Raw genomic sequence first — 22732 nt, 5'->3', positions numbered from 1 at the left:
AGATGTTAGCAATAAAAGGCTGGCAACCAGGGCTATTTTTCAGTAGGCTCCAGCAGGAACTGAGGCCCTTATTCTAGTTCACTCTTTCTGACAAAATATTTCTTAGATGGACAAAACCATGTGCACTGCAGGTGAGGCAGGTGTAAAACTCCACCCAAATCTAATTATCTCTGCACAAGTAACACCTGCCTCACCTGCAGTGCACATGGTTTTGTCAATCAAATGGTGTGTACACACGTTAGATGTGCCTTAAGATCCTATCCACGGTCTGATCAGATAGGATCGTGGATAGGATCTTAAGGCACATCCGATTTGCATCCAATCTTGACTATATAGTGCAGATCTGCACTATATAGACAAGGCAGCCAAGACTTTCTGGCTTCCGATACGTGAACGCGCATCGGGATTGGATCGGGATCGCAAGGGTTAAAACCCTTGCGATCTGCATCCGATGTTGATCCGATGCCGATCCGATGTTGACTATATCGTCAACATCGGAAAGGAAATCGGACCGTGTGTACACAGCATAAGAAATATTTTGTCTGAAAGAGTGAACTAGAATAAGGGCCTCAGTTCCTGCTGGAGCCTGCAGAAAAATAGCCCTGCTGGCAACAGATTGTTGAAACTTGTAGTTCCACAACAGCTAGAGAGCCACAACTTTGATCCATTGTGACCTGCAGAGCTGCCAGGCTAATTCACAGATCATTTACCTCAGCTTTTTATACTACCTCATACTGACTGGAGAGCCTGACAAAGATATGCTAAGTGCTTGCTCTCCAGTTAGTAATACGTATTCCTAAATGATCTGAGTACTGAAGAGGATTCATCAGACCTGTCATTTCCCTACTCCAGAAACCTTTGCCGGTAACAAGCTTGTTTCCCTCTCTCTGAGCTGGTCGATGCTGCGTTCCTGCCCAGCCTATAAAATCATAATGAGCCGAGAGAAAAATGCTAATTTGATTCCTGAGCAATATGCAGTATTAACTGAGTTATTGAAACGTTTATGAATTGGGCTTCTTAGTGGCTCCTGACTCACGACAATGCCGAATTATCTGGGAATGTAATTAAATGACAAATACCAGTGGGCTAACAAGGATCTCGGCTAATGAGGATACAAGTGTCACACGGACTGAGTAATGTGTGGTAAGGACAGGGCTCTATAGGAATGTCACAGTTGTCCAGGTACTGCACCAATGTCTTATCTATAAAGGGAAAGAGTCAAAATTAAACATTGCTCTAAATTCCGCTGAGCATAAAGAAGAGTCTGCAATCTCCATGTCTCCTCACAGCACTTTCTTGTCTCATTATCCTTTTGTTCTGATCAATTAAGCTGGAAAAACGTCGTGGGAGAAGTTTGACAAGAAAAAGTACATCTCGCTGTTTAATGCATTAATCCCCCTATAATTTATTTTTGAGAATAATGTTTTCATTTCTGTGTGCCGGTTACAGCAAAATAGATGTAGCACTGTTATATAAACCAATCCAGCAAAATACTCCAGTAGTTAACCCCTTTAATGTGGAAGTTTTGTGTGTACAGGTATATGATGTGCACAGGGCCGGTGCAAGGCATCAAAGCCACTCTCCCGTTCCATGGCCACCGCTGATTCTCTCCACGGGGGGTGTGTGGGGATTTGCATCCAGCGCCACCACTCACCCAGCCTACGGCAGGGGGGGAGGGCGGATGCGGCCGTCACCAAGTCGTTTGGAACCTGCTCCCAAGTGCCGCCTTCCAGTGGCCGCCGCCTCCAGGCAAATGCCTAAAGCTGTCTAGTGGTGGCGCCAGCCCTGAATGTGCACAATATATAGGTATGTATGTGTTTGTGCGCATCCATCACCTGAAGCAAAGGCCCAGTAAAAAAAAAAGAGCACAAGTGGTTGGACTGAAGGAGACCAGGTGACTTGTCATCATAGCCCACCGCTGCTATCAACATTTTTTAAGGCAACTAAAGTTTTTGGTGACTTGTTAGCACTGAGAGCCAGTCAGAGGGGGATGCAATGCAGATGTTTGTGCAGTTGGTCAATAGATTCTCATACATGACAACAGTCTAAGAACGGGATTTAATCTGTGCTGATATTTTCCACACAGGGAAATATTGTCACTCGCCTATTCAAGGCTGCCGTTTCCGACTGCATTGAAGGCTATCAGTTTCATCTTTTTTAAAAGATAAAACTGTTTTGTTGGAAACAGGATTGTGGAATCTGCGGGTGTTTTCCGCCAATCCACGGAACATTGAAATTTGACTGCTGAGTTAGCGCCAGGAGCCAGAGAAAACGGACGAGATTCCGACTGTAGTGACGTTCCAACACTCAGAGTCATGTATTGAATATCCCCCATAGTGTGGGTTATGATGATTGACAGGAAGTGACCATTTGTGGGAGGTAATGGGGTTGGTTACTAACATGCAGCTGTGTATCCAGTGGTGGCACCAGGGGTGGGGATACAGAGAAGTTCAAAATTCAAATAGGGGGAGACACACCAACTGTCATTCTAAACTCACTCACTGACAGTTGGTGCGGCTCCTCTATTTGAATTATGATCTGCGCGGTAGCCACTCCTCTGGAGCCTCCACTGCATGTAACCATTTCTGGGATGTGCCATTAAAAGCCTCATTTACTTTTATTATGGCCACTAACCACATTCTGCACTTTCTGTATGGCCACTTTGAGCATCCTATACTGTGGTTATGCCCACTAAAAACCTCCTACACTATACTTATGGCCACTAAATAACAGACTCTTACTTTATCCTAATGGCCACACTGGCCACCTATTATACTATCTGCATGGCCACTAACAGCCTCCTGCACTATACTTATGACACTAACAGCCCCCTATACTTTTGCTTGGTATACGGTCACTAGGTTGACAAGTATTAGGTCGACAGTTATTAGATCGACCACTGAAGGTCGACATGCATGAAGGTTGACCTGACTGATAGTCGACATTGGGTTAGGACAACAGGGTCATTATGTCGACACAAGCAATTGGTCGACATGTGGAAAGTTGACAGTCAAAAAGTCGACATGGGTTTTTCCCCACTTTTTTTGAGTCGACATGTGCCGACAGGCAGTATTTTATGCCCTACCATCCACTAGGGCATGGAGGGAGAATAAAAAATAGTGCCGAGCGCAGCGAGGCAAAGTGCCCGAAGTATGTGAGGTGTCGGTGTCAACATTCGGATAAAAAAGTTGAAAAACCCCATGTTGACCTTTTGACGGTTGAACTTCCCCATGTCAACCTAATTACCCTGTCGACTTAACCCCATGTCAACCTTCATGCTTTTGGACCTTCAGTGGTCGACCTAATGCTTGTCTATCCAATGATCCATACACCTTTGCTTATTTGCTGATTTATTGAGTTGTCTACTATGACCCTTAATAACTATGAGTTATTTTCATGTATGTATTTCAGCTTTTTAACACACAGCCATTTCAAATTGTTTATTTACTTGCTCTTTACTTTAATGTTTATATATTCCTTTATGGCTACAAAAGATATTAATGTAATTCATGATTATAATAATAAACTATCTTTAACTTAGCAAATGTACAGTAGGTACCATGGAACAAGAATTGGCCCAGTATTTGGATTTATGTAATTAGTAAAGGTCACGGGCACATGGGGCCAAATGTAATCGGGTGTGAGAATCAGAAAGTGAGAGATTTTGGGAGAGTTTTCCCATTCTTTTTAAAGCGGCAATCATTTACACTGCAAAATCAGGTTAATTTTGCCATGTAAAGAATTGCGGCTTTAAAATAGGAAAACTCTCCCAAAATCTCTCACATTCTGATCATCACACCCTATTACATTTGGCCCTTCATGTGAAATGAAGTAATCCCCACTGGCTATATCTTTTTATCATATGATAGGATGACATGATGGATTTCACTGTACCCTTTGTATTAAAATACACAGGGCCTGATAAGTTTCAAAAGTGATAAATAACCAACCAATCAGCTCCTGCCTGACATTTTTCAAACACAGTTTGTACCATGGCAGGTAGGAGCTGATTGGCTGTCTGTTTATCACTCTCCAGTTTATCACTATTGAAGCTTTGTGCATCTGACCCAAAGTATTCCATTATAAAACATATCTTGATAATTATAAGAAACAATGGGCCTGATCAGGCCTGATGGCTGATTTTGCAGAGCCCTGCAATCAAATAGTTCATACCCAGACATAGTGAAAACCCACTCTTTGTAAGTCTGCAAATGGATCACTGATCGGCTGCCAGCTGCATATCCATACGCCAAACAACTCACCATCAAATGATTGTGCAAGTGTGTGCAAGTGTGCGTGACCCTTCCACAACTCTGACAGAATCAGACTGATGGAGGCCGGAGATGACGTCACACACCCTCCCCTAAAACACAAAGGCACTGCTGAGTTTTATTCTGACACATGGATAAAACGGCAGGTTGCCTCTAACAAAAGCCGGCTTCTGCTGGTCAAGTTGCGAGGGGATTGCAATTAAAACAACGGCTGTATTTTTGTCGCACTTGGGTACTGCTAAGATCCGTATGCATGAGCTGTCGTTAAAAAAATCAATCATCTTGATAACTCGCACATCAGCGATCGGGTCTGAATAACCCCCAATGTACATAAAGAGGATATTCTATACACATGCTTGAAATGGTAAACCTATTTTGTGAGCAATATTAATAGAATAATTTCTAAACTAATACAGATATCATGCAGTTTCAAATAACGGAACATCAATAATATAGTAGTAACATCTACTGTACTCTCATAATTCCCCTACAGGAGCACATAGCTCCAGGAGTAAGGTGTCTGACTGCAATATGAAAGGTCTTGGGTTTGAATACTGGGTATGACAAGAATTTCTAAATGTGTGCTTACAATAACGGAGGATGTGACTGACGCTCCTGGGTATGACTGCTAATATGATTGAAAAAAGATTTTAGGCTCTATCTCGTGCGCTCCTGAGGGATGGCAGCTGGGGTGTATCAATAGGTCTAACCTTTAAAGACCTAAAAAAACTGAATGTGATTATTTGGATATATGATAAACCCAGTAGCGCTATCCCAATATGGACACCACAGTGATATAGTTGGATGGAATGTTGATACTTCCCTTCCCTTTTAAGATGTGGGGCTCCTTGGTTTTCTCAAATGGAGGTTACTTTGGCCGGCGGAATATTTCTCCCGATAGATGCATATAGAGAAAGACAGGAACAATGGTTGTCTATATGCTTGTTATTTCTTTTTTCATATTTCTTAGTGAGATTTAGATATATGCGTACCTCACTTACACAGTAAAAAATAGAATAACATATATAAAGGTATCTTTTTCTAAGGTGGGTGGCGTACCCGTACTCACGATGTGACGGTGTGTTCGAATCGTATAAAGGTATCTTTTCCAATCTTGGTTTCCAAAAAAGATTTATTGATAAAAAACACGATATAAAATATGGTGCATGGACTTGGCAGGTTACTGAGGTAGCTGACAGAGTGACAAAACAGTACCCCGATCCGGACGAGATACAGCTGTCACAAGGATCAGATACTCTGCAGTCCTTACCTTTAGTCCTCACTTGAAGGGTATAAAAATGGGTATCAGGCTCTCAGACCGACATGTTTCGGGACAATATGTCCCTTTTTCAAGGTGGGAGCTTGTACTATAATGGACTGTGTTATATACCCTATGCTGGTAGGACTTCCGGTTTCGGAAGTTCCTGCTTCCGGTAAATTGCGTTTTGTATATTTCTAAATTATGCACCTTTAACATATAAAAAATGGGGTCACAATGTTACACATACAGCGGGGCACTTTTGGGGATTTCTTAATGATCAAACAGGCTTGGATTACATGCCCGTAAAGTCTCCGTTTGTTTCTAGCCGGAAGTGCGGCTCTGACGTCATCCGGAAGTCTTTAACACGCGTGGAACGCATAACTTGCGTTCCATGCCTTCGTTGTACTGTCCGGAAGCGCGGCTCTGATGTTGTCAGGAAGTTCTCACGTGTGTGGAACGCATCGCTTGCGTTCCATGGCCCGGACGTGTCTCTCCTCATCTGTGGTTAGATTTTCTTCCGTACTCTGAAATAGACGGTGGCTGATGTTGTCATGGAAACTATAGAGTTTATGTATACAACTCTTGTTCTTTACGCAGGCATGATAAAGGTTCTTATACAGTTTGTGGAGACATGTCTGTAGGTTTAAAAGGATTGATAGGTGTGTATAAAATTCTTTAGTGGCTTTCACACGTGAGAACTTCCTGACAACATCAGAGCCGCGCTTCCGGACAGTACAACGAAGGCATGGAACGCAAGTTATGCGTTCCACGCGTGTTAAAGACTTCCGGATGACGTCAGAGCCGCACTTCCGGCTAGAAACAAACGGAGACTTTACGGGCATGTAATCCAAGCCTGTTTGATCATTAAGAAATCCCCAAAAGTGCCCCGCTGTATGTGTAACATTGTGACCCCATTTTTTATATGTTAAAGGTGCATAATTTAGAAATATACAAAACGTAATTTACCGGAAGCAGGAACTTCCGAAACCGGAAGTCCTACCAGCATAGGGTATATAACACAGTCCATTATAGTACAAGCTCCCACCTTGAAAAAGGGACATATTGTCCCGAAACATGTCGGTCTGAGAGCCTGATACCCATTTTTATACCCTTCAAGTGAGGACTAAAGGTAAGGACTGCAGAGTATCTGATCCTTGTGACAGCTGTATCTCGTCCGGATCGGGGTACTGTTTTGTCACTCTGTCAGCTACCTCAGTAACCTGCCAAGTCCATGCACCATATTTTATATCGTGTTTTTTATCAATAAATCTTTTTTGGAAACCAAGATTGGAAAAGATACCTTTATACGATTCGAACACACCGTCACATCGTGAGTACGGGTACGCCACCCACCTTAGAAAAAGATACCTTTATATATGTTATTCTATTTTTTACTGTGTAAGTGAGGTACGCATATATCTAAATCTCACTAAGAAATATGAAAAAAGAAATAACAAGCATATAGACAACCATTGTTCCTGTCTTTCTCTATATGCATCTATCGGGAGAAATATTCCGCCGGCCAAAGTAACCTCCATTTGAGAAAACCAAGGAGCCCCACATCTTAAAAGGGAAGTATCAACATTCCATCCAACTATATCACTGTGGTGTCCATATTGGGATAGCGCTACTGGGTTTATCATATATCCAAATAATGACTGCTAATATATATGAGGGGTTTAAATTAAAGGATAATGGAGGTTATTCTGATTGTAGCGGCCAAACGTGCGTACGTTCGCAATTAACGTACGCTCTCCGTACACGGCCGTTGGGGTTAGGTCCACCCACAACACTGCCGCATTCGTACGGCCAGAAACATCGGCAAAGGGGAGTGGCGTACAATTGAGCGTACGCCAACGTACACGGACGGGCCAGCCCTTACACTCCGACAACTGGCGTACAATTGAGCGTACACCACCGTTTACGGACGTCTCTCGGCCGTCTTCCCACCGACTTCTTGCGGCTATCTAAGCGTACGCCAGCTTGCACGGACGGATCCCTATTGTTTTCAATAGAAAAGTCAGCTTATGTCACCGCTCGTGAGAGTGAGCGTACGTCCGTGTACGCTGACATACCCTTCATATATATGGACCTGCAAATCTTGCCTTTCAACTATAATTATGAAAATTAATTAATTGATTGAATTAATTAATGTGCAAAATAGTGGGCATGGGCTTAAAACATTGCTGAAACATCCTTTGTAGGTGTTAGATGTGGTTTATGTTATTGTATCATAAATACAAAACCTATGTTTGTATTAGAGTGAACACGTTGACACATGTCGACTTGTGTAGATTGAGTGTGCTACTGTGTAAAGTCTATGAAAGCACGTAGTGAATGTGTCGAACTGTTTAACAAATACCTACCTTAGCATATATAAGCAGGTCTTACAAAGATTCTTACCTTAAATTAAACAAACCTTTAAATGTAGAGAAGTATAGAAAGATAACCTTCTAATGTGTTAGAGTGATGTGTGTGGCTTGCAGGTAGTGAAATCATGGTTTGGACTTAATAGACTGCAGCATTGGTTATTACATTCAGGTGTATAAGTTTGGTAGTAATCCGCGTAAATTAGCTAACCCAGGCGCACGCTGGCATGCGGTATCTGTAGGGGTGGTTTTAGATGGCGGTTGGCGGCCGCCTGTTTTGTGTCCGAAATGAACGGTGCTTTAGTCGATCGTGCGGTAGTAGCACCGCTCATTTTTGGTGCACACCCCCGTGTACACCCATATTTACGCCCATTTTCCCTCATTATTTCGGCCGCTCCCCTCATCACGCCCCTATGCCGCCCCCAATGCCCGTACACTCGCGTATAGGTTTTTTCGCACGTAGAGACCCGTCCGTAAGCGTTGTGGAGTGTTCGCGCCTGCGCATTAGCGAATGTACGCATGCGCAGATCATAAAAAATCCCGGGACGTACGCGTACGGCCCGGCCGCTCCAACCAGAATAAGGCCCAATGTAACTACATGACAAAGAGCTCTCAAATTAAACATAAATGCATAAATGGCACGCCTTATGTCCCTGTTTAAAAAATATGGGGGCGCCAATACTTTTTCTAGTAATGGCTCCGTGAGCCGCAATACTGGGAATCCACTAAATTCAGGTGATTTCAGGGGTCTAAACAAAATGTAATTTCTACTTTCGACACCTTTCTGAGCCAGGCTACTTGTTCTAATAACAGTTACAGTAAATACACTGGCATTTCACATTAAAAGGACTTTTAATCTGCAATGTAATTAAAATTAAGGAGAGCGGTTACAGGTTGCTCCAAACAATTATCAGAATAAAGGTGACGCATTGTAAGAAAACAACATTTACAGACTTAAATTCTTCCATCATAAAAGATGGTAATTATCTTAATTGAAATAAGGTTTTAGGCTTTAAAAGATCTCCTTACTTTTAATTGAATTTGTGCTTACATTTGATACAAAGAAAGCTTCTTAAGCTTATTTATGTTTAGTGTGCCCATTTCATAATTAGTAATATTTTTTGTAAGCTCCGTAGTGTAGCTGCGCACCGCAATACAATATAATGGCCCTTATTCTGATCTGTGCGGAAATTCCCGCATTCTTACGGAGCGGTCCGCACGCCACGGTGTTTTGCCGCATGCGGCCATCGTCCGTAGAAACGCCCACGTGTCCTCCGCATTCGGACGGACTCACTCTTTAAGAACAGGGCGTGTTTACGGACGACATACAAACCATGCGTGTGCGGGAGAAACACTCCGATTCGGCACGGTATTACAGAGTATTACAGAGTATGCTCGGGAATACCGCATCCGACCGGGAGCCAAGCGGTGCTACCGCACGTAAGCGGAGTATTTACGCCAAACAACCCACTATGAAGTATCTTCTGCAAGACATCACATGACCCACTTATTCAATTACCTATCCTCATAAAAAACTGCTTATTTGGAATTGGAATCAATTAGATTCCAATATATCCTTACAAGCATGCCTAACACATGCATTGCACACATTAACCCTTACAGCAATGTAAGTGCAATGGTTTCAATTAAAGCACTGACAAGCGTCCTATTAGTGAGTAATGAGTAAAGGAGTAGATTGTATTGGGTTCAGGTGTTAATGGTTGTAGTCATTAGGCGTACGTTCGCCTACCGCATGAACGAGTGGTGTCCGCAAAGCAATAGTACACTTGTGGACACCGCACATTTCAGCCCTTTTTGCTCGCGTGCATTCGGAGTGGTTTCCGAATGTACGCCCCCCAACATAAGTGTACTCCCCCGTGTCCGCCCATGTTTCCGCCCCGTTTTGCCCACTTTGAAACTACGCCCATGTGTCATTCCGCATGACGCCCATAATACGCCCCTATTTCCCGACTGATTGCGGGGACCAGTTTTGGACGGGCTTTGTCCGAACTGGTACCGAGTCAAGGCGTGGCACATGCGCGTAGCGTTCTCCACGCATGCGCAGACGCCGTAAAGACGCTATCCGTAAGAACGCGGTAAAGTCCGCATCAATCAGAATAAGGGCCAATGTGCTATAATGCTTATCTCCGGGTTACTTAGCAATGAAATTAAATGGCAAACCTTGTACTTTTGTTATAATATCAGGGCTGCTCTGCCATTAGATAGCTTTAGACAGCTGCCTAGGGCTCTGGTATCCGGGGGGTGCCAACAAGACTGCCTATCATAAAATTAAGGATGTCTATGAGGAAGACACCCTTGGTGTACTTAATACAGGTGGCAGTTGTGGAACTTTTACGATGACACTTTCAGTCAAGGGCTTGGGAAGTGGGTACTGGTCACAGTGTGGGGTGGGGCGGCAGCAGGTTGAAATGTTATGTTACCTAGGGTGCTGAGTATCCTTATACTGGCCCTGACCATACTGCCCAATACACCTGGGGCCTAATTCTAATCAATTCGCACGGGGGGGGGGGGCGATGTTTTTCTAATGCGCATGTGCAGACGCTGGGTGTGAGCGGGCACGATGTTCAGTTCACCTTCCCTTTCTCACTCACTCACCAGTGTAGGCGCGGGTGTGGGGGCGTGAGGCGACAGTGAGTGGACACTCCCATGGGACCGCCCATATTTTCATGAAGCGGCTGCCGGGGGCGGGCAGCTGCCAACACCGGATGCCAGCTGCCCACCCTGCTCCCATACAGGGCTCATGCAAAACTAAGCCATCTGAGAGTGTCTTAGTTTTGCATGTACGTACCAAATCATTTGATGGGCGGAGACCATTGAATGATTTGGTCCCCGCACCCATTATGGATGTTTATACAAAACATTTCATGATTTTTTAAAACCAGCTTATTCTTACTTAATGATCCCAGTGGGCACAGAGTTAGATCCTAACAGTGGCCCTTATTCTAGTTGGTGCGGTAATATCCGCGTGCGTTCGTGCCGCCGATGTTTTGTGTCTGCGCATGTGCAGAGGCGTCTCTGCGCATGTGCGAGCGGGACGCACGGCCACATTCCGCATGAAATGTGTACACTACGAACAGGGGGTGGAGAGGGGTGTGAAGGGCTGTTTGGGCTCATTAACATATGCATACGCCCCGCGTTTCATGGGCGTTCCCATGCAAACGCTGGGCGTACGTATGGTAATGCGGCCGTGACGCACGTGTAGGGGGCGGACATATGACATTGCCGGATGTCAGCTGCCCGCCCAGATCCCTGCTTTTGCACGGAGAAATGCCCGAGTGGTCTGAGCTCGCGGGAGCTGCCTGACCACTTGGTCCTGCATTCGATGGTCTGCGACCATCGAATGATGGGGGAGGTTCTCTGAGATGGAGGAGGTGTATTCATGAGAAATACACGTGCGGTCCGTTCGGACAGCTTCTTACCGCGTACGGACGGAGTTGGCGATCCGTATGGAAGGCGGGGTTTAGGACGCACGGTGCTGGCCGCATATTCGGATCCGGCCGCACCGATCAGAATAAGGGCCAGTGTGTCCGAGGCATGGCGAGTGCATACGCAGTACACTTACAGTATACAGTGTCTATGTTGGCAGATTTCGACATAGACACAAAAAATGTGAAAAAACTCACGACGACCTTTTTTTATGTGTCGACCATTTTCATGTTGACCCTTTGCTTGTGTTGACTATTTGTCAATGTCGACCTAAACCATGTTGACCTTTTCATGTGTAAACCTTTTCACTGTCGACCAAAAGTGGTTGACCAAATTACTGTTGACGTAATGATCCAAACCAAATCCAAATCAAATCCAAACCAAATCCAAATCTATCTATTGCTGTGAACACTATGCTCGATGAACAAACCTGATGGGCCAGATGTAATGTGGCGACTGTTGATGCCGACCAAACCCTGACATTTTTTTTTAACCCTGTGAGTGCCAAGTGAATTTGTCAAAATGGATGTGAAAATTGCCAAGCACACATTTTTATTCATCATAATGACCTGTAATGTTTACCTTATATAGGAAATATAATCTCTTTTTTTACACAACATTGCCATTTGAATTTATATAACAAATGTGAGCGACGCCGGCATTTTTAGCCGATATTTTGCACATCTCTCACAGAGAAGAAAAAAATGGACTTCGGCCTACTTCTCGCACGGACCCGCACTGGATTAAATCTTGCCCGATATACCTGTTAGTACTCACATTCAGTAGATTTTATCAAGAGATACTGAAGAGTTTTCCATTGCATCACCACGCTGGCAGGTGAACAAGCTGCTTACTGAAATAACACTAAATGCCAATGCATAATGTATCCGTCACAGCCATTTTACCCTGCACTATTGGAACTACTGTATTGAATGCTTTTTACCTTGTGAGCCTAGTTACCGGCAATTACTGTAGGTAGCAGAGCACTCCGATAAGTGGAACATACAGAGTACTCATTTATATTGCTCTGCCGCTGCCTGAATTACATATGGAAATAATTCCTGCTACACTCTCTGTTTTTAGGAACCTAACAAATGTGCAAGGGGATTTTCAACCCAGTTCATGTCTTTTATAGATCCAGGAAGGAAGCGTCTGTGTGAACGTTATTCTCGGCGAAACATACAACAGTCTGTTTCCCTTAGAGCATACTCCCAACTGTCCCACCCCCACAGGCAGCAGTGTCCCGCGATGTGTGTGTGTGTGTGTGTGTGTGTGTGGGGGGGGGGGGGGGGTTAGGTTAAAATGTTGTCTAGGGTGCCGTTCAGCCTTACATCAATCAAACGTATCAAAGGTATCTTTAGGTAGGAAAGAACGATCTTCCGACTCCTCCCACTTCAATGTACTACATGTTATCTTTAATAGGATACTGACCTCACAATAAGGTCCTATTTTCATATAAAGGTTTCTTTTTCCTCAGGACATGTGGGCAAATCACCAGGGTATAAATTCATAATGGCGCGCTCTATGTATATTAAGTAAAATATGACTTATCACCTGTGGAAAAAATGTGGAGTAGATAGAGTCCCCAGTTGTTTCCTATCTGTCCCTACCTTACAAATGCCAGCAGCATAGCACGGCAGCTGTGAGATGGCTTTCACTGCGGCTTTTGTTGTTTCTCCTGTTTGCGGCAGGATTACAGCTTCCGGGTTCATGCGGCCGGTGTGCCGGCGCAGGTTCCTGTTCGGCGGCTGCTTGGTGATGGAGTGAACAATGGGGTTATTCTCTGCTCCAGCGCGTTTCATGCTGCATGGGCACTTTTTCAAGGAGGAGAGAATAACCCTACCCCACCACCAAGCAGCCGCCGAAAAGGAACCTGATACATTGTATTTTTTGTATGTCCTTGGATTAAAAAAAACTGCTGTTTTATGGATCGATGTCTATGAAGAATTTATATATCCTGGAGTGAGAGGAAGTTCAAAGAAACCTTTTGGTGAAAATAGGGCCTCATTTTGAGGTGAGTTATCGCCCCAAGGGGCCGTGATATTTTAATGTGGTGTATAGAAGTACCCTGGCGATTTGTCCAGATGTCCTGAGGAAAAAGAAACCTTTGTATGAAAATAGGACCTTATTGTGAGGTCAGTATCCTATTAAAGGGAACACGTGGTACCTTTGATATGAAAATAGGGCCTTGTTAAAAGGTCATTGTGGTTCACTTTGGGAGTGAGCTGAATGAGCTTCGATGGAGGAAAAGTTCATGGGGGCATGCTTCTACCACAACCCACCGCCGCCCCACACTGACCCCCTGCCACCCCGCACCGACCCCCGCCGCCCCGCAACGACCCCCCCTCACCTGTGTCAGGGCAGCACAGAGCTGTGCTGCCCGGACCGGTGACCTCCTCCTCCCTGCACTATGATCCTCTTCCGGGTACTGGGAGGAGGAGAGCCCTGCTCAGCAGCAGCGCTGGGGAAGGGAGGGAGGGGGGAGCCGCCTGGACCCGCTGGGACCCGGCGACCCAAGATGTGTTAGAACACATGCGATAATTATGTATGCGATGTTCTGGTCTGAGAGTTTTCATACCAGTCGGGGACCAATATGCATTATAGCAAAGGCACATCCTGTAGGTAGCTTCTGTATGTTGATGTGAGTGCCAGATTGTGACTAGTAGAGCCGGCGGAGAGGGACTCCATCAGACTGGGACACGCGTGTGTCTCACGCGTACGTGCATCTCAGTCTCTCCGCTTCAGGGAGATGGGCAGGGTTGGCGAGGGTTCGGGGTGGTGGTGGGGACCGGCTATGTCGGCGGGGAAGGCATTGGGCGGCAGCGGGGAGCTCCATCGCCATAGGGCGCGCAAGTGTATTGTGTACACGCACCCCCTGGCGACGGCTGACGGCTGGCGATAGAAACGGCAGCCCCTGCAAAGATAAGACCGGCTCCATCTCTATACAGGGAGTTCAGAAAGTCCCTCTGTCCTGACTGTATGCTGAGCAAGTCTCCATGCAGTGAATGTGTGCTATATAATGCGTCAACATAACTGATGTTATTTACATGAAATAAAACAGAATTTGTTATGTACTTGTCTAAATTGAGTGCTATCCCTCTGTGGCCTCCAACAGCTGCAGAGGAGACAACGATCAATGCGGTGGGACTTCCGAACTTTAATAAAGAATATAATAAGAAAATGAGTTTACACAAATACTGTAGATATTAATATATGATTATTATATATGATTAGATAACATTTACTTTATGTGATTACCTAACTTTACCGAACTTTACTCTTTTGTAGTACAGGTTGAGTATCCCCTATCCGAAATGCTCGGGACCATGAGCATTCCGGATAGGGGAATTTTTCGGTTTTTGGAATAATTTTTTTTAGCCATACTTACCTGTCCCCTGATGGTGTCCGGTGGTCCCTGAGCGTCCACAGCAGGCCTCCGGCATCTTCTCTGGGTCTCCAGCGGTCCCAGGAATGCATTGCGCGAGTGTGCGCGCACACCGGTGACGTCACCGGCGCGCGCACACACTCGCGCAATGCATTCCTGGGACCGCTGGAGACCCTGGAGAAGATTCCGGAGGCCTGCTGTGGATGCCCTGGGACTTGGTAAGTATGAAAAGAGGGTTAGGGGGGTTAAAAAAATAAAAAAAAATAAAAATTCAAATGATTCCAAAAACCACGGTTTTTGGAATAATTCGGATAAGGGATGCACGGATACGGGATACTCAACCTGTAATACTTAAAATCCTATGTTTATTATTGGCTGCAGTAGTCTAGACTACATTTTATCTTTTAGAAGATGGTTTAGAATATACTGTGTCTGGGAGATTGGGAAGAAAAAAAAGTGCTTTTTTATCCTTTGTCAATATGCCATCACGATTCAGTGTATCTATAATTTCTTCCTTACTTTATGTTTTATGTTTCATTTTATACTATCTGTCAACAAGATGGAAATCACTATTGATTCCTTCAGCGGCTGAAACCGCCACAAATACGTGTCTGTACATCCTGCATTTTGCAGCTGGCAGAGGTATTTAAATAGTAATCTAGACATTTGATGATTTACAGTTTATTAATGTGAAATGAGGGAATTAGTCATATGACTGGAAGACACCTGTAATTAAGTTTAACTGCAATTGTGATAAAAAAAGGCCCATCTATAAACTTAGTCTGCGATGCACAATTTACCTGCTACTGATGTGTGTTATATATCCCCGGGCTTCAGACATGTCTTATTAATAATCATATCTCATCTCTGTACCGCACCTGGCGCTGAGCTTTGCCGAAGAATCATGATTCATTGCGATTCTTACTCTACTCTTAAAAGAAAAAGTAACCAGGAAACAAGAGTACGGAACCGTAATCTCCAAGGAGTAATTAATCCTGCTAAGAAGTATATAATGCTTAGCGCTACGGGGAAATGTTAGCAAGTTAACCTACAAATGAGCCTGTCCCTCTGCTGGAGAAAACCCAATACTAATAAGTAATATATAGAGCACAGTATGTAATTATCATCCCGACTCATTTAGGCCTAATGTATTTTTCTGTTGTGATGTATTTTTATTCTCCATCGTGTACTTTTCATTTACTTGCTCTCTTCCCTAGAGTGTCATTTTCAGTGTTTTTAGGTTTTCGCCATTTTCTTCTTATTCTTTTCAACTCATTTTATTCAGTAATGTGGAGTTGTTCATCTGTCTCTGAAGCCATATTGTCGTACGTAGTCAACGCAAATGTGGTGGCATTTAGCAAGTGAGCAGGGCCTGTTCTAGACCATGTGGAGCCCAGGGCAAAAATTCCTTTGAATATGAACTCTACAGCAACCTGATCCTTGTGTCTGAGTGAAGACAGTCCGAGTGTGGTGTGGCAATACAGTGTATAGTATTGCTGAGCTGTGATTGGACGAGCTCAGCCATATAAAACCAATGGTGCCAAAGTAATATAGTAGCAGCTGCCACTCCTCTCCTTCCCGCGATGCTCAGGAAAGGTGCCGGTACAGTGGCACTTGCCTCTGCCTCCTACCTCCCCATGTGAATATATCATCTCCCATTCCCATATGTATGTCTGCACCCTGCCTCACCAAGCGTGCCTCTGACCCCTCTCCCCATGAGTGCCTCAACCACCCCATGTGTACCTTCTGAGCATCTTTAAGGTCTTGGGTGCAACAGAAGTCTAAATATTCACGACGACGGCCTTCATTCCTCGGTTGCAGGTTAGGGAAGAGGCCATGACCAGAGGATTGAGAGTTCCTGGTCTGTAGGTAGCAGCTGTGGTGACTGGCTTGTGTAATGCTGCATTACCATATCAGAGCTATCGATGCTTCTAAGCCAGTGGTTCCCAAACTTTTTTTAATCACGGCACCCTAGAGCATCAAAAATTTTCAAGGCACCCCTAGGCCAAATGCTTCTTATCGATAAATTCAGAAAAAAACAGTAAATTAAGTGCATTGAGTTTATATTTTACCGTTATCTGGTGAGGGACAGGATTTGATTCTGTTTGTGCACATATATTAAGATTGGCAGCCACTAGCACTGGTTTTGCCTGGTACATTGACCATTCATAATATGAATTGATCCTGGTCAACCAACCCAAGGCACCCCTGCAAGTGTCCTGAGGCACCCCAGGGAGCCTAGGCACACAGTTTGGGAACCACTGTTCTAAGCAGTAGTGATAGCAACTCCAACCACACCCAATGACTACCAGTAGTAGTAGATGCATTATTAGGTAGCAAATATATTGTAATTGCCATGCCCATGATTCCATTACCACAGCAATGGTTCTGTTATTAAACAATGTGTCCAGTTTACATAAATTGTCATATTTTTACCAAATTTATGTAGATGGATCACCAGGACATCCCCATTTTGTAATTACATAGTGAAAATCTAGAGTTATTTATGCACATACACAAAGTAACAAGTCTCATGATCATTCGGTTACTGACACTGAAACGAGGCTGATTTATCAAGGATACCAAACGGAAGGGGTAGGCCAAAAGGCCTGGTGGGGCAGGCGCCTGTATGAGGGTTCCACTAAGTTGCTGCTCCTGATATGCAGCGAGTTAAGCTTGCCATACATCTACAGATCCATTGTAAGATTGGGCTGGTTAGAACAAAATCCTGGTAATGGATGAGAGCAAATGACAGTCGACCATTTGCTTTGAAATGCTGGAAAACTGCCAAAAACATTCAGATACTACCAGGTTTTTGTTGTAACCAGCCCAATCTGACAATCAATCTGTAGATGTATGGCCAGCATTACCCCTGATATAGAATGTATGGTAAAAAGAAAGGTGAGCAGCACTATATAGTAATAGAGTTAGGACTCTGGGGGTACCACCAAACCTGACCCCTAACTCTGTTGCCTCTCATCGTGGTTGACGGACACGTGTGGTGCTAGTCTTCACCTATAACAACCGCGTTTGAAGGAGCTGGTTATGCCAGCTCCGACCCTGATGTCACCAGACCTTATGTGAGACAACGTGTCTGCCAAGACGAGGAGAGTGCAAGAGGAAATCTGACACACAGGATGGGGCACCCCCGGAGTCTACACAAATGCGGGTGCAACAATGCACTAAGGTGGTAAATAACAAAACACGCCCAGACTACTGCCCAAGGAAGGAATGACCCCCAGAGGACAAACCAGACCCCCTGTGCGAGCTGCTGCAACAATGCACAGATGGAACCGTTCAATGTAATAATAACAGAAGCAGCTGTAGGAACAGTCCCTGAATTATCTGGAATGATGGTACACAGCAGACAGAACTCAGGAGCTGCAGCGCAGGCAGGCAGGAATGCTGACCGGGACCAGAAACATGGACACCGTAGCACAAGCCAAGCTTGGGGTTCAGGACGCTCTACAGGAGTACTTGCTGGGGTACACAGGGCAGTATCTGGCTCTGACAGGACTAGGCAAGGCTCAGGACAAAGATAGGAAGAACTCCACTGGTACTCTCTGCAGCCTAACAAGCAGCTAGGACAGAACTCAGACTAGACTAAAACAGAACTATAACTGGCAGGGTCTGCAAGCTGAGAACCTAACTAAATAACCTTGCATGCAGCCACACCCAAGAGGAAGGGTATGCAAGAAACCCAGGGAGCTGGATCCACAAAACCCGGAGTACAGATCCAGGAAAAACATACAAGCTACAAACAGAATATATAAACTGCACATTTACACCAATCCGCTGGAGGTGGATCGTAACAAATAGATTGGATTGACTTAATAGTAAAATGAATGTATTTATTTATTGAAACCATGTAATAAACAGATTAGCAAAAGGTGCCATCAATTGCAGAAAAAGTAAAATTAATATGTATAATAAAAAACCTAAAAGTCCTTGGCAGAGCAATAACGAGTCCAGTTCCTATGATGCCCCTGACCTGGGGAATACTGATGAAAGGTCATAGACGTGGTATATTTACCAGTTCACCACTCAGGCATGGAAAGGATGGTAACCACTAGCTTGTGGTCTTCAGTCTATAGCATTAATAGTTGGATAGTACTGAACGTCCATCCATTGGAGAGAAATATAGAATGGCTGAAGTCCTCACTAGTGTACTGTGTTGATCCGGATACTGTGTCCTGAAAAGGAGTGGAAACTGGAACAGGTCTTGAAGGCTGGTTCAGACACTGGATGTCATCGGCAAGGATGGTAGTGATGGCCTGGGTACTAATGCGTTTCACTGCTTCTCATGTTTATAAGCAAAGCAAGAAATGCAAGTAACTTTGTGTCTGGTCATTACTGCTGTGCCTTGGGGTGCCCTAACCCCCTAAGTCTGCCCCAGGATGTCCCTGTTTGCTGGCACTAGGTCTTCCTGGAACCAGAGACTCCAAAATAACCCTTAAATAGGTTAAAACATCTTGCTCAGCGAGGAAAATTGGATGGGAAATTATGCAATTTATGGAAACTACTCCTTATTGGGCCAGTTGCTGATGTTTTCCTTTCTTGCAGCAAGGCCTTATCATGCAGGTGGAGCCCACTGAACTTTATCTGTATGTAGTTTGCAATGTCAATGTCTTAATTTCCATTCAAACTTTGTCTTGTTATAGGACAAATTATTAGCCCACAATATGCTCACCTAAATTTGGACAGAAAACATGCCCTCTTTTATAAATGACCATTGTCAACATCTGAAATGTCAATGTAAGCTTTTGTTTTTCTTTAGTTCCAAAATTGGATCACAGTTCAGAAATAAAGAAAGCAAACAAGTGTAATGAAGGAAATTGTGATCTCAGCTCTTGTTATGTCTTTACCCCTGTAATTATTGTCAAAATTTCAAAATTTATTGAGTTATCCCAAAAAATCACTATTAACCGCTAACCGCTGTCAGAAGGGGTCAGTGACCCTGGTTTTAAAATGATTATTAGGGATGGGCATGAGCACAGAAAGCTCTGAATGTAAGTGGAAAAAAATTATAGATATTATATTAGAAAAACCAAAAGTTTGACCTCTTGAAAGCATTGATGTTAAATGTCTCCGGTTTACTGTAGCTTAAGGAGGCCGCATATTGCTTTGTTGACCCCGTCCACTTTGTAGGTCTTGTACAGCCAGGCAGAATCATTAAGTATTAAGAACTGGATTGCAAAAGACAAAGAATTTGTGTAATAGGAATTGCAGATCGGTCACTAAGAGGAGTAGTGAGGTTATATAGGAACTGGGGCAAAGCCATTTATTTGTGCCCCATTTATATAAATACGGTATTATTAAAGAAATACTCCTTGTAAGCCGTAGGGGAGCTGTTTGACTGCCACTCTAAGATGGCCACTAAAAATGGTTGGACTAATGGAACGCGGCAAGCTCCACGTGGTCACATACCCTCTTGCCACCATAAACCATTGAACTAAAAAAAAGTAGATTTTAGGGATGCATATGTACTTTTGTCTCTTCATTGGTCAGTACCACCCATGACTCCTCCACAGCCACCCCTGGTATCTGTTGACCACATTGCCAGTACAGTACGGTGATTCAGAAAATGGATACGGTTACCATTGATACTGTAGCTTTGAATACCGCATTGCAGACACCTCCTGTCAGCATTGCAGATCTGAATGCTGCGCCAGATGGTCAACAACTATCTCAGTCATTCTAAGTCTACCCAGAATGACCATCAAAACTCCTCTGCCAGAGCAAGGAAATCTGCCTATCCTGGACCCATTCTGCACACATGCAGAACCCGTTGGTTTGCATGCTAATTAGGCCCATTGTCTTTCCCATGTCTCTTCTCTTTCCATGCCTGCTCTGTAGGACTCTTCTTCTTCATGTTGGTCATCCACCACCTGCTCCGCATCTCTTCCCCCATTTCCTTACATCTGCTTCCTCATTCTACATGGTTTTCATCATGTTCATAAATAAACATTTTTTTTCACCAGCAGGAACCGCAGGAACAGCACACATGTATGGGGTCAACTTTTGAAAGGCTTTATGGAGCAATAGAGCAGTTACTTGGATGAAGTGATCTCCAGGGTGGAAGCTTAGTTGTGGCAATAGCTGATAAATTTAGGGTACAAACAAAGACAAAGCTCTAGAACACAACAACAAAGCTTTTTCAATCTCTAGACTACACAGAGGCCTTATGCTAGCCCCTATCTATTGGCTAGTATACATTGGAAACAGTACGGTGGCTAGAAAATATACAGCTGACACAAATCTTGTGGCTACTTTATGGTGGGGATCCCATCTAATATCCAGTGAAGAACATGGACCACAGAATGGTTACCGAAACAAAGTAGATGCCAATCTGAAGGCTATACTTACTGGTCTCAATAGCAAAGAAAGTAGTGCAAATGGCTGGTACAGTGGTGTCCAATGCCACTGGTAACAGAATCACCTTTTTACAGTGATAAACTCTATCCACCACTAGAGTTATCATCATAACCCAACAGCCCACAACAATCCCAATTTAAAATACTATCAAATTAGTGTAAGTGCTATGTCAGTCATCCTTGATAAATCATGGAAAAAGAAAGGTGAGCAGTACTACAGTATATAGTAATTAATTGGATTGACTTAATAATACAATAAATGTATTTACAAGCATGAATTAGCTCATTTGTGAGGGACTGTCAGCATTTGCCTCGCCTCCTCTGATGTCCCATTGTGGGCTATCAGTGTTTCTACAATACAGAGATGTTGGGTCAGCATTTGGTCTTGTTTTGAATCAATATAATGGAAGTGAAGGTAAATATATGTTTTCTTAAGTTCCTGAATGCTCTGGTCGTTCCCATCTGTCTGACTACACCGGAGTCTATCTGTGACTTCTGCCAGTTTCTTTGCATAAAATAATTGCCTTATACTTGGCAAGACAACAGCATATTGTTAACCCCTAGTTAACCCTATGGATGCATTTGAATAAGGGCTTTCTTAACCCAAAAAGATTCATATTCATTTAGAATAATAGTAGCTTATACTGTACCGGCATTCTCATTTTTATATAAAGATTTAAAGATGCATACACACTCTACGATTCCCACCCCGAGCAATATTGTTATTGATTTAGGTGGCGCTCCAGAGAGACCAATCTAATGCATATACACACTGAACGATATAGTTAATGATATTGTTAATTAGCCCCCAATTGACATGTGATCGTTGACGATATAGTAAAAATTTGGAGGATGTCGTTAAAGGACCTGCAGGAGTGTGCATTAACAATATAAGGGCTAATTCATGAGACTTCACAGTAGATCGCGCCGAGAAAGTCACCAAACAGGCACAAAGAGAAAACGTCCCTTGATAAATTGCAATAGAACTGCAAATAGATCGCTAATCACAAACCTCTAGCAAATCCATACATGATTCCCGAATTGTTAAAACATTTTTTAGCCATCTGGGAGTAGGTCTAAGGCCTCCACTAATCTGTGACTGAGACATGGTGGAAGTGGTTATTGGTGACATCACAGACTCTTTCCCAACCACTCCCAGAATACGGCAGGTTACTACTCCTCAATCTGCGAGGGGATTGCATTTATGATGCATACGCATTTTCGGTCACTATTTCAACAGGGTTTATTTACTAAGATGGGAGTTCTATTGATGATGAGCTGTTGCCAATCAACCAATCCGATTATATCTATTATCTTCTAGATGGTGATAAATAAGAAGTAGATTCTGATCTTCAATAGTCCTCCCCATCATAGTAAATAAACTCCACCTTGCTCATGTGCTGTAGGGCGTGGGCAGGAGACCACCCACCGTTTTATGGGCGTCGCGGGCAGATATCTGCACAACACATGATGTCAACGCTGCCCCCTCTTCGGCAGAATCTGAAGGAAAGATAAGTCAGTTTAGACTGACTTATTTCCAAAGGGGAAAGAAATCTGGTCGGCAGCCTTCGAATGATCTCTCTCCGCTTCGGCCGTATGTTAACGAGGGTCTGGGAGTTCATTGG

At 43.9% G+C, this 22732-nt stretch overlaps 1 protein-coding gene across 4 annotated transcripts in view; it reads right to left on the bottom strand.

Annotated features, from left to right (window-relative positions):
• EPHA6 (EPH receptor A6) overlaps positions 1-22732 on the bottom strand; it is a 698400-nt gene that overhangs the window by 32182 nt on the left and 643486 nt on the right. The window lies entirely within an intron of this gene.

This window comes from Crinia signifera, chromosome 2 (genome assembly GCF_055691185.1).
Source record: "Crinia signifera chromosome 2, ASM5569118v1, whole genome shotgun sequence".
Lineage (NCBI taxonomy): Eukaryota > Metazoa > Chordata > Amphibia > Anura > Myobatrachidae > Crinia > Crinia signifera.
Note: the sequence above shows the minus strand (reverse complement) of the source record. Positions and strands in the feature narration are given on the sequence as shown.